An 11755-nucleotide genomic window follows, 5' to 3' on the forward strand; every position below is an offset into this window, starting at 1 on the left:
GTCTTTGAGGAACCTGCCCGAGCCTCTTCTGCTGAGACTGCCCTGTTGAACCTGGTCCAGGGTAATTCTTCCGTTGGCGAGTATGCCGTACAATTCCGTACACTTGCTTCAGAATTGTCCTGGAATAATGAGGCCCTCTGCGCGACCTTCAAAAAAGGCCTATCCAGCAACATTAAAGATGTTCTGGCCGCACGAGAAATTCCTGCTAATCTACATGAACTTATTCACCTAGCCACTCGCATTGACATGCGTTTTTCTGAAAGGCGTCAGGAACTCCGCCAAGATATGGACTCTGTTCGCACGAGGCGTTTCGTCTCCTCGGCTCCTCTCTCCTCTGGTCCTCTGCAATCTGTTCCTGTGCCTCCCGCCGTGGAGGCTATGCAGGTCGACCGGTCTCGCCTGACACCTCAAGAGAGGACACGACGCCGTATGGAGAACCTCTGCCTGTACTGTGCTAGTACCGAACACTTCCTGAGGGATTGTCCTATCCGTCCTCCCCGCCTGGAAAGACGTACGCTGACTCCGCACAAAGGTGAGACAGTCCTTGATGTCTACTCTGCTTCTCCACGTCTTACTGTGCCTGTGCGGATGTCTGCCTCTGCCTTCTCCTTCTCTACAGTGGCCTTCTTGGACTCTGGATCTGCAGGAAATTTTATTTTGGCCTCTCTCGTCAACAGGTTCAACATCCCAGTGACCAGTCTCGCCAGACCCCTCTACATCAATTGTGTAAATAATGAAAGATTGGACTGTACCATACGTTTCCGCACGGAGCCCCTTCTTATGAGCATCGGATCTCATCATGAGAGGATTGAACTTTTGGTCCTCCCCAATTGCACCTCGGAGATTCTCCTTGGACTTCCCTGGCTTCAACTTCATTCCCCAACCCTGGATTGGTCCACTGGGGAGATCAAGAGTTGGGGGTCCTCTTGTTCCAAGAACTGTCTAAAACCGGTTCCCAGTAACCCTTGCCGTAACTCTGTGGTTCCTCCAGTAACCGGTCTCCCTAAGGCCTATATGGACTTCGCGGATGTTTTCTGCAAAAAACAAGCTGAGACTCTACCTCCTCACAGGCCTTATGATTGCCCTATCGACCTCCTCCCGGGTACTACTCCACCCCGGGGCAGAATTTATCCTCTCTCTGCCCCAGAGACTCTTGCCATGTCCGAATACGTCCAGGAGAATCTAAAAAAGGGCTTTATCCGTAAATCCTCCTCTCCTGCCGGAGCCGGATTTTTCTTTGTGTCCAAAAAAGATGGCTCCCTACGTCCTTGCATTGACTACCGCGGTCTTAATAAAATCACGGTTAAGAACCGCTACCCCTTACCCCTCATCTCTGAACTCTTTGATCGCCTCCAAGGTGCCCACATCTTCACTAAATTGGACTTAAGAGGCGCCTATAACCTCATCCGCATCAGAGAGGGGGACGAGTGGAAAACGGCATTTAACACCAGAGATGGACACTTTGAGTATCTGGTCATGCCCTTTGGACTGTGCAATGCCCCTGCCGTCTTCCAAGACTTTGTCAATGAAATTTTTCGTGATCTGTTATACTCCTGTGTTGTGGTATATCTGGACGATATCCTAATTTTTTCTGCCAATCTAGAAGAACACCGCCAGCATGTCCGTATGGTTCTTCAGAGACTTCGTGACAACCAACTCTATGCCAAAATTGAGAAATGTCTGTTTGAATGCCAATCTCTTCCTTTTCTAGGATATTTGGTCTCTGGCCAGGGACTACAGATGGATCCAGACAAACTCTCTGCCGTCTTAAATTGGCCACGCCCCTCCGGACTCCGTGCTATCCAACGCTTTTTGGGGTTCGCCAATTATTACAGGCAATTTATTCCACATTTTTCTACCATTGTGGCTCCTATCGTGGCTTTAACCAAGAAAAATGCTGATCCCAAGTCCTGGCCTCCTCAAGCAGAAGACTCCTTTAAACGACTCAAGTCTGCCTTTTCTTCGGCTCCCGTGCTCTCCAGACCTGACCCTTCCAAACCCTTCCTATTGGAGGTTGATGCCTCCTCAGTAGGAGCTGGAGCTGTTCTTCTACAAAAAAATCCTTCCGGGCATGCTGTCACTTGTGGTTTTTTCTCTAGGACCTTCTCTCCAGCGGAGAGGAACTACTCCATCGGGGATCGAGAGCTTCTAGCCATTAAATTAGCACTTGAGGAATGGAGGCATCTGCTGGAGGGATCAAGATTTCCTGTTATTATCTACACCGACCACAAGAACCTCTCCTACCTCCAGTCGGCCCAACGGCTGAATCCTCGCCAGGCCCGGTGGTCTCTGTTCTTTGCCCGATTTAATTTTGAGATTCACTTTCGTCCTGCCGATAAGAACATTAGGGCCGATGCTCTCTCTCGTTCCTCGGATGCCTCAGAAGTTGATCTCCCTCCGCAACACATCATTCCACCTGACTGCCTGATCTCCACTTCTCCTGCCTCCATCAGGCAGACTCCTCCAGGAAAGACCTTTGTTTCTCCACGCCAACGCCTCGGAATCCTCAAATGGGGTCACTCCTCCCATCTCGCAGGTCATGCGGGCATCAAGAAATCTGTGCAACTCATCTCCCGCTTCTATTGGTGGCCGACTCTGGAGACGGATGTTGGGGACTTTGTGCGAGCCTGCACTATCTGTGCCCGGGATAAGACTCCTCGCCAGAAGCCCGCTGGTTTTCTTCATCCTCTGCCTGTCCCCGAACAGCCTTGGTCTCTGATTGGTATGGATTTTATTACTGATTTACCCCCTTCCCGTGGCAACACCGTTATTTGGGTGGTCGTTGATCGATTCTCCAAAATGGCACATTTCATCCCTCTTCCTGGTCTTCCTTCTGCGCCTCAGTTGGCTAAACAATTTTTTGTACACATTTTTCGTCTTCACGGGTTGCCTACGCAGATTGTCTCGGATAGAGGGGTCCAATTCGTGTCTAAATTCTGGAGGGCTCTCTGTAAACAACTCAAGATTAAATTAAATTTTTCCTCTGCATATCATCCCCAGTCCAATGGACAAGTAGAAAGAATTAACCAGATCCTGGGTGATTATTTGCGACATTTTGTTTCCTCCCGCCAGGATGACTGGGCAGATCTCCTTCCATGGGCCGAATTTTCGTATAACTTCAGGGTCTCTGAATCTTCCTCCAAATCCCCATTTTTCGTGGTGTACGGCCGTCACCCTCTTCCCCCCCTCCCTACCCCCTTGCCCTCTGGTCTGCCTGCTGTGGATGAAATTTCTCGTGACCTTTCCATTATATGGAGAGAGACCCAAAATTCTCTCTTACAGGCTTCTTCACGCATGAAGAGGTTCGCGGATAAGAAAAGAAGAGCTCCCCCCGTTTTTTCCCCTGGAGACAAGGTATGGCTCTCCGCTAAATATGTCCGCTTCCGTGTCCCTAGCTACAAGTTGGGACCACGCTATCTTGGTCCTTTCAAAATTTTGTGTCAAATTAATCCTGTCTCTTATAAACTTCTTCTTCCTCCTTCTCTTCGTATCCCTAATGCCTTTCACGTCTCTCTTCTCAAACCACTCATCCTCAACCGTTTTTCTCCCAAATCTGTTCCTCCCACTCCTGTTTCCGGCTCCTCGGACGTCTTCTCGGTCAAGGAAATTTTGGCTGCCAAAAAGGTCAGAGGGAAAAATTTTTTTTTAGTAGACTGGGAGGGTTGTGGTCCTGAAGAGAGATCCTGGGAACCTGAGGACAACATCCTTGACAAAAGTCTGCTCCTCAGGTTCTCAGGCTCCAAGAAGAGGGGGAGACCCAAGGGGGGGGGTACTGTTACGCCGAGCGCTCCGGGTCCCCGCTCCTCCCCGGAGCGCTCGCTTCACTCCCTCCGCTGCAGCGCTCCGGTCACGTCCTCTGACCCGGGGCGCTGCGATCCTGCTGCCAGCCGGGATGCGATTCGCGATGCGGGTAGCGCCCGCTCGCGATGCGCACCCCGGCTCCCCTACCTGACTCGCTCCCCGTCTGTTCTGTCCCGGCGCGCGCGGCCCCGCTCCCTAGGGCGCGCGCGCGCCGGGTCTCTGCGATTTAAAGGGCCACTGCGCCGCTGATTGGCGCAGTGGTTCCAATTAGGGTTTTCACCTGTGCACTTCCCTATATTACCTCACTTCCCTTGCACTCCCTTGCCGGATCTTGTTGCCTTAGTGCCAGTGAAAGCGTTCCTTGTGTGTTCCTTGCCTGTGTTTCCAGACCTTCTGCCGTTGCCCCTGACTACGATCCTTGCTGCCTGCCCCGACCTTCTGCTACGTCCGACCTTGCTTCTGCCTACTCCCTTGTACCGCGCCTATCTTCAGCAGCCAGAGAGGTGAGCCGTTGCTAGTGGATACGACCTGGTCACTACCGCCGCAGCAAGACCATCCCGCTTTGCGGCGGGCTCTGGTGAAAACCAGTAGTGGCTTAGAACCGGTCCACTAGCACGGTCCACGCCAATCCCTCTCTGGCACAGAGGGTCCACTACCTGCCAGCCGGCATCGTGACACCTATATGGGAGTTGCATAAACTGCAAAACAGCCCATTCGGCTATTTCTCACTTATCTTTTTGTCTGTGTTCAGTGTCCAAACCTTAATAATTTACTTCAACAGTATATCATCTGTTTGCTTTATGTAGGCATTTTCATAGAATTTCCATTACACTTTAACTAAACCAGTTCGATTTTATTCGACTTAGACTACTGTAGATTTAATTGACTAAAATCTTATGACAGTTAGTTGACTAAAACTAAACTAAAACAAAAAACAATTCAGATGACTAAAATATGACAACAACTAAATGTCATTTTAGTCTAAACTAGGCAAAAACTGTATTAAAATTTGCTGTTAAAATTAACACTGCTGGATGGGTCTGGGGACCCTTACTATCAGGGACCTTGGTGAGGGCAACATGGTGGCTCAGTTGCTAGCATTGCTTCGTTTCAGCGCTGTGGTCCTGGGTAGGGGTTTGATTGCACTAGGCATCAGGGACTGAAGCCCTGGATTTTTAGCCCAGAATCTGAGCCTTAAAGAGTACCTGTCATGATCTTGTTATAATTTATAACCCTCCCAGTTCGCTGCCAACATCATGATAAACCACTGCCTTTATTTTTAGTATTTTTTTTAGTTTTTTACCTTGATATTGCTCTGTATTTTCTGCTCAGTGTCACAGACAGGGAAGGGGGCGTTACCCAGTAGGCATGACATCATCCGAAGAACTTCCTCCTTCACTCTGCTACACACAGCCCAAAACAGTTCAGAGGGAGATGAACTATAATTGGCTAAGGCTGCCCCCCCCCATCAGCACCCCAGACTGCATTTCCTGATTTTCAACTTCTGCCAGGCCAGCAGGAGTCCAAAGTCGGTGCAAAAGATGGGGGAAAATGTGCTCTGGACAAGTAGGGAAACACCTAGTGATAGCTTTTTTTAAAACACAAATAAAACATAGAAAACTTCTTTTTTTTTTTTTTTTAAACAAAGTACATTAGAGAGATTTTTTATTTACCACAGGGAGTGTAATAGAAAAAAATAGTTTTAATGACAGTGCCCATTTAACTCTAATAGGCTGCAGTTGGAATGCGATCCTACACTGGACAGCATTATGAGATGACGTAATCGCGGCTGCCTGGGGATTCTATCCCTGCGGCTCATAGTGTTGAATGCCAATCACAACATCTAAAGTATCTAGTTACAGGTGCTGGTTAGCTCAGAGACCTGTTGAATCCTTTACTCTATGGAAAACTTATAATTCATTCCTGACTCCCTGAAATGTACAGTCAGTACAGTATATAGGGGACATATATATAAGGAGCAAGGGGTGAGGTCAGTATTTAGGGGCATATATAAGAAGCCGAGGGTGAAGTCAGTATATAGGGGGCATGTACAAGGGGCAGAGGGTGAGATCAGTGCAGTACAGTATACTCTATATCAGGGCTGTGGAGTCGGTAGATAAATGTTCCGACGCCGGAGTTTTCTATACTTCCAACTCCGACTCTGACTCCCCGACTCAGACTCCTCTGTATTAATATGCGAATGTATTTTATACATTTCTTGAAGGAAAGAAAGGCAACATACATGTCATTACCACAGGACTACTGGCTGGGAAGCCAACAGTCTACTGTATTGAACAGTTTATGTGCTGATCTGCTTCTGAAGATAGGGCAGTGGGAGGATCCAGGAAGGGGCATTTATTATAAAACATGATTTCCCTAGTAGAATCACATAGTCATGTTTAAAGTTTAAAGGGGTACTCCACCCCTAGACATCTTATCCCCTATCCAAAGGATCGGGCGACCCCTGGGATCGCCGCTGCGGCACCGCGCTTTCATTACTACACAGAGCGAGTTCGCTCTGTGCGTAATGACGGGCGATACAGGGGACAGAGCAGCGTGATGTCATGGATCCGCCCGTCGTGACACCATGGCCCGCCCCCTTAATGCAAGTCTATGGCAGGGGGCGTGATGACTGCCACGCCCCCTCCCATAGACTTTTATTGAGGGGGCTGGCTGTTACATCACGAGGGGCGGAGCCGTGACGCTCGCTCTGTGCAGTAATGATAGCGTGGTGCCGCAGCGGCAATCCCGGGGGTCCCCAGCAGTGGGACCCTGGCGATCTGACATCTTATCCCCTATCCTTTGGATAGGGGATAAGATGTCTAGGGGCTGAGTACCCTTTTAAGCTAACAATCGAGTTACAAGTTTTTATAGCCATAACTGAATGGCAGCAGTTTTTCCAACGGTTTACAGCTTCAGTCTTGAACTATTGACCCTCCATTCCCTTCACTTATGCAAGTGTCTCTAGTCCTGCAAAAAACATATTTACTTAATCCCTTATCAGTGAGAGGCTAGGTTACCCATGGGTTCCCTGTAACAGCAGAACACAACACTATGGAAAGTATAAATATTACCGCTCCTAACTGTGCGTTGTGTGCCATATAGTAAAGCACATGAAAAAAATGCTTCTCAACGGTCACTTAATATGTTTGTTTTGCGGTTACGTGAGGCACTGCATGCATTGGTCTTTATTCTTAAAGTAGAGAAGTCATTAATTATAACTTTTTGTGAATTGGGACATTTAAACTTGCTTTTTTTTTTTTTATTCCAATCAAAATTTAGTAGGAGTCTGAGTCGGTGCATTGTTTGCTGACTCTGACTCTGACTCCAGGTACCCAAAATTTCGTCCGACTCCTCGACTCCGACTCCACAGCCCTGCTCTATATAAATTCACAAAAATTGCATCAGATAACCGTATAAAAATATATCCTTTATTATATGAGATTAAAAAACAATTGACATGATAATACATAGGTGATAAGAGGACAAAAGACAAATGACAACTGGAACACAGGGGGTGACATAGGCATGGCAAAAAAAATGTGCTAAAAAGACATGTATAAAGTGCAGTCACTATCCACGGATAGTCTACATATAGTAGGGTAAAACCCATCAGCATCATGTAACACAGTTAAAAGGGTACTCCGGTGAAAACCTTTTTTCTTTTAAATCAACTGGTGGCAGAAAGTTTAACATATTTGTAAATTACTTCTATTAAAAAATCCTAATCCTTCCTGTACTTATTAGCTGCTGAATACTATCGAGGAAATCCTTTTCTTTTTGGAACGCTCTCTGATGACATCACGAGCACAGTTCTCTCTGCTGACGTTATTATAATAATAATAACAACGCTTTATTTATTGTTGTCTTTAGTGGGATTTGAACCCAAGTCCCCAGCACTGCAAGGCAGCAGTGCTAACCACTGAGCCACCATGCTGCCCACAGTATACACCTGCTATGCATGGTTGCTAAAATGGACAGAGATGTCAGCAGAGAGCACTGTGCTCGTGATGTCATCAGTGTTCCAAAAAAAAAAAGGAATTTCCTCTGTAGCATTCAGCAACTAATACGTACTGGGAGGATTAAGATTTTTTAACAGAAGTCATTTACAAATATCCGTGAAGAGAAATGAAAATATCGGCACTTACCAGTGTGGCTGCAGGGTCTTCTTTATTGAGACATACTCACATGCGGGGTACAGAAGAGAGGGGAGTGGGGGGACAAGTGGTGGCGACCGAGCTCTAGTTTCGCACACTTGGTGTGCTTCGTCCGGCCAGACGAATGGCCAGACGAAGCACACCAAGTGTGAGAAACTAGAGCTCGGTCGCCACCACCTGTCCCCCCCACTCCCCTTCCCCCTGTACCCCGCATGTGAGTATGTCTCAATAAAGAAGACCCTGCAGCCACACTGGTGAGTGCCGATATTTTCATTTCTCTTCACGGATATCATGAACTTTGCTTATTATAGTATCTGAGCACCACCAGAGGCATTACAGCTACACCAACTCCCACCTGCCATTCCTAATTAAGCAAACACAAGCAGTGCCGCACTACCTCCTTTGTAATTTACAAATATGTTTAACTTTCTGCCACCAGTTGATTTAAAAGAAAAAAGGTTTTCACCGGAGTACCCCTTTAAAGCTGGCAAGTGCAAACATGCAGAGAAGAATAGCAGCAGATGGAGCAAAATACCCACATGTAGTGGCAACAACGCCAAGCCAATGACCACCTGCCCCTACAGCCGTTTCGGAATAACTTCCTTCTTCCAGGATCCCTTAAATGGGAATAAAGAAAAATGATAGGGGTCTGAAGAGGCCAATTTTAAGCATACCAATTTAGGGAATCGCACACCGAAAGTACAGTGCTCCCTCAAGTTACAATATTAATTGGTTCCAGGACGACCATTGTATGTTAAAACCATCATATGTTGAGACCAGAACTCTATGGAAACCTGGTAATTGGTTCTGAAGCCACCAAAATGTCATCCAAAAATAGGAAAAAGTGAGGATTAAAGAAAAATATGTAGATAACTAATATAGATAAAGTAAATCCTTACATATAAAAGTAAGAAAGATCTGCTGGAGCTGTAAATCACTGTCTATTTAAGTGTTTCCCAACCAGGGTGCCTCCAGCTGTGGCAAAACTACAACTCCCAGCATGCCCGGACAGCCTTCGGCTGTCCGGGCATGCTGGGAGTTGTAGTTTTGCCACAGCTGGAGGCACCCTCTTTGGGAAACACTGGTCTGTGTAGAGGGCAGGAGCTTCTTCAGGTAAAGAACACGCTATACTAAAAAAAGGAAAATTGAGCCGTCCTCACTTGATGTCCAAAGGAGCAACTAACCCTGGCACAGGTAACGAGTACAGGACATGTAATACCTCCCTTTACTGTAGGGGGCACTACCAGACACCAGTCACTGCATGCACTTTAGGAATACAGGGGTTTTACCAGTGAAATATCCATCCGATCGGTTGGTTCTTCCAGCCATTGACACGTTTCGCAGATTCCATAGCATTGTATGTTGAGTCTGGTTTCAAGTTATAATGGTCCAGAAAAGACCATTGTATGTTGAAACGATTGTATGTTGAGGCCATTGTAAGTTGAGGGATCACTGTAGGGCAATATAAGAAAACCGATATAAATCGTTTTAATCACATTCACCTCCAGAATAAAGAGAACATGTCATTTTTTTACTATAAAGTGCACGGGGTATAAACAAAACTCCCCCAGATGTTTCCCCCTCACAATTTATTTTTTTTTTTTTGCTGTACATTTTATAGTAAAATGAAAGGTGTCATTACAAAATGAAATTGGTGGTGCAAAAACAAGCCCTAATATGGGACTGTAGATGAAAAAAAATGACTCTACAATCTCTGTGTTATGGCTCTTAGAAGACAATGAGGAAAAAATGAAAATGCAGAAATGAAAATTGGTTAATGGGACAGTATAGGGACACATAGGTCATTATTACATTATGGGGGTCGCAGAAGGCATTATTACAGTATAGGAGTTGCAGTCCTGTGAGTTTATTGTGTCCCTGTCCTGTAAGTCTATGACAATATCCTGATGGCCTTACAAACAGCTAATTTATATTACATACTGTTTTGTAGTTTGTGTTTTACATGTACACTCAGAGCCTTCAAAGGTGATAAGTGTTATTTGTGCATGTGCCCTTAAAGGGATAACTCTAGCTCATAAACATTTTGTGTAAATGCTGTAAGATTAGTCACTATACAGACACTGTAACTAAAATGGCTCTGTGAGTCAGTTTTATATGCTGTACAGTGGTCCCTCAACATACGATGGTAATCCGTTCCAAATGGACCATCGTTTGTTGAAACCATCGTATGTTGAGGAATCCGTGCAATGTAAAGTATAGGACAGTGGTCTACAACCTGCGGACCTCCAGATGTTGCAAAACTACAACACCCAGCATGCCCGGACAGCCAACGGCTGTCTGGGCATGCTGGGAGTTGTAGTTTTGCAACATGTGGAGGTCCTTAGGTTGAAGACCACTGGTATTGGAGATTATACTCACGTGTTCCCGCCACTCCAGACCGTCACCGCTCGTCACTGCTGCCCTGGATGTCGCCTTCCATCGCTGTCGCCGCGTCCCCGGGGTGTCCCTGACGCTCCGGCAAGGCCTCTGCTTCCCCGGAATCCTCGCCCTCCGTCGCCGCCATCACGTCGTTACGCACGCTGCTCCTATTGGATGACGGGACGGCGTGCGCAGCGACGTGATGCCGACGATGGAGAGTGCCGACGATGCAGGGGATCCCGAAGAGGACGCGCCGGAGCCCCGAGGACAGGTAAGTGATCGTCAGCGGACAACATGGGGCATCGTAAACGGCTATCCGGTGGCAGCTGAAGCAGTCTACGCTGCCGGATAGCCGTTTATGCGATGGCCCCGACATACAAAAGAATCGTATGTTGATGCTGCCTTCAACATGCGATGGCCTCTGAGAGGCCATCGTATGTTGAAATGATCGTATGTCGGGGATATCGTAGGTTGGGGGGTCACTGTATATCTCCTGGGTGTGTGATGTCCTTCACACTAAAAATGTGTATCTCCCCACCATGATGCACCAAATTTCAAACACCACTTATCTTTACTAATCCCAAGGTCATCCTTCTCCCTCTTTTGTGTCATTGAATTATGGCGGCATCACCTGGTGAGCTTTCACCACATTCTATATTTTTATAAGCTCTGAATTTTTTTTTAACTTGATAAAGTTAAGTCACAACTAATAACCCAAACCCTTCATTTCACTTTCATTTGTTTCCTTCCTGTTTGCTAAACAATCCAAATGTTGTGCTAGATAATCATATTTAGTATATTTAGGAGTTTTGAGGGAGATTCATCAAAACCTGTGTAAAGGAAAAGTTAACCAGTTGCCCATAGCAACCAATCAGCTTGCCTCTTTCAAGGGCCTGTGAGAAATGAAAGAAGCGACATGATTGGTTGCTATGGGCAACTAGTTATGAGCAGCAAAGGCCAAATTCAAATTTGCAATATTTCGCGAATATATGGATGAATATTCGTCCTATATTCCCGAATTTAGCATATTTGTTCTTTTTTTTTTTTTCATGCGAAATTCATAATGAAATTCGCTAAATGCGTGATTATATCTTTCAACTAACTACTTTCCTATTGGTTGCTAGGGATGTTGCAAACCTCTGACAACTGTATTTCCATCCTTCGCATTGGCCCACAAGCTAAAAGAAGGTAGGGATTAGTGTCCTCTGGGAGTGCCGATATTTGCAAATTTTTGCATATTTGCCTTTTTTGGATCACAAGCTGGAAGCAGGGAGGGATAATCATTGTGATTTGTACTGTGATAAAAAACAAAAAATGAATATTCGTCATAACGAATATATTTCCCTATGTTCAAATATTCACGCTCAACACTGGGCAACTGGTTACAGGGGTATTCCAGGAAAAAACTTTCTTTTTAA

At 46.3% G+C, this 11755-nt stretch overlaps 1 protein-coding gene across 8 annotated transcripts in view; it reads left to right on the plus strand.

Moving 5' to 3' along the window:
• The window catches only part of PCNX2 (pecanex 2), a 357339-nt gene that overhangs the window by 105825 nt on the left and 239759 nt on the right, over positions 1-11755 (plus strand). The window lies entirely within an intron of this gene.

The sequence above is a fragment of the Hyla sarda genome, chromosome 3 (genome assembly GCF_029499605.1).
Source record: "Hyla sarda isolate aHylSar1 chromosome 3, aHylSar1.hap1, whole genome shotgun sequence".
Classification (NCBI taxonomy): domain Eukaryota; kingdom Metazoa; phylum Chordata; class Amphibia; order Anura; family Hylidae; genus Hyla; species Hyla sarda.